Source organism: Branchiostoma belcheri, unplaced genomic scaffold (assembly GCF_001625305.1).
Source record: "Branchiostoma belcheri isolate BF01 breed outbred unplaced genomic scaffold, Haploidv18h27 scaffold500, whole genome shotgun sequence".
Lineage (NCBI taxonomy): Eukaryota > Metazoa > Chordata > Leptocardii > Amphioxiformes > Branchiostomatidae > Branchiostoma > Branchiostoma belcheri.
The window spans coordinates 25,546-26,886 of NW_017804133.1; positions in this window are offsets into that span (position 1 = coordinate 25,546).

Here is a 1,341-nt window from a genome sequence, read left to right on the forward strand (position 1 = left end):
TCATAGAACCACGCGGAAGGACGGAAGGAACGCACATAGCGGTCTCTATCAGGCTGCGAAAGGCAAAATGTTTAAAAGCGTGAGTTTTTCAATAAAACGTAACGCAAAACTTGGGCGTATTTCATTACTTGTTACGTTGTTGCATAAAGGTTGGGCATTTGTGCTAATTCTTATTCTATAGATTATTAAAAGAGTGTTACCCCGCCTCAATGACACAGCTCGACATCCCTGAAAGAGTATTGAAGCCTACCCGCCAAAATTACTTACCTGTCACTGGGACTGTCGGATGTGACTCAGGGCTAAACAGTTCTTAGCACTAAGTATGGAATAAAAACGTTTTGAATTTTAAAAAAAATTAATAAAAAATTGGCAAAAACAAGAAAAAGTGAACATTTACTTTATTTACATAGCAATGATATCTAATTATCAAGTAAAAAAAGATGTTTTTAAAAATCCCTGGACTTAAACCCCTGACCTCCTAACTTTGTGAGTGGAAAATGTTAAGTCGCTTACCAATTGAGCCAAGTTTAGATGCAAGAGGAATCATAGACTATAAATAAGCTTTTAGTACAATGTAAATTGCCATTGCTACACTAAAACAGGTGCATGACTATTCGCTCTTGCTCTGCATACTATTGCTATGAGTCACCCAGGTCCAGGGACACAACATTGTATACAGATTTTGTCGGAAAATGCCCCCCCCTAAAAAAAACAATTCTAACTATTCTAAAAGCATGAAAAGCATGAAAAGCTTTTTATTCACAACCATTTATTTTTCACGAGCCGACGTTTCGATGACCGTCTGTCATCTTCATCAGGCAAATTCTGACTGGTTTACTGTGCACTGACGCTAGATGTTACTTGGTGCATAGTGCACTAAAGGTGATACATCGTTCACAGTGCACTTAAGCTAGTTTTGACTGTTTACAATGCATTCCGGAACGTAGTGTAATTGTGACATACATACTAGGCATTGTTACATCATAGGGAAGTATGCGGTTCCAAATGTATTCACGGCGGTCTGTCACTACGGCATTCTTTCGTAAAGGTATCGGGTTACAAGACGCTATTTTGGCCTGTTTTGGACTCCACGTAAAACACTTGAAAATAAACAAAAATAATTTAATGGTAAATTTCGTCAAATTAAAATGAAATTATCGTCTTAACATCCTTTTAATATTAGTTGTTTATTTATGTTAAATCATTGATTTTTCAAAATTTCGCTAAGAAAGACGATTATTTTCGGGTATCCAAGCACAAGTCATGTTATGTTTATAGGCAAACATCGTTTAAACCTGGCTACAGATATTACCCCAGATCCTCGATTTTTATATTTTTTCG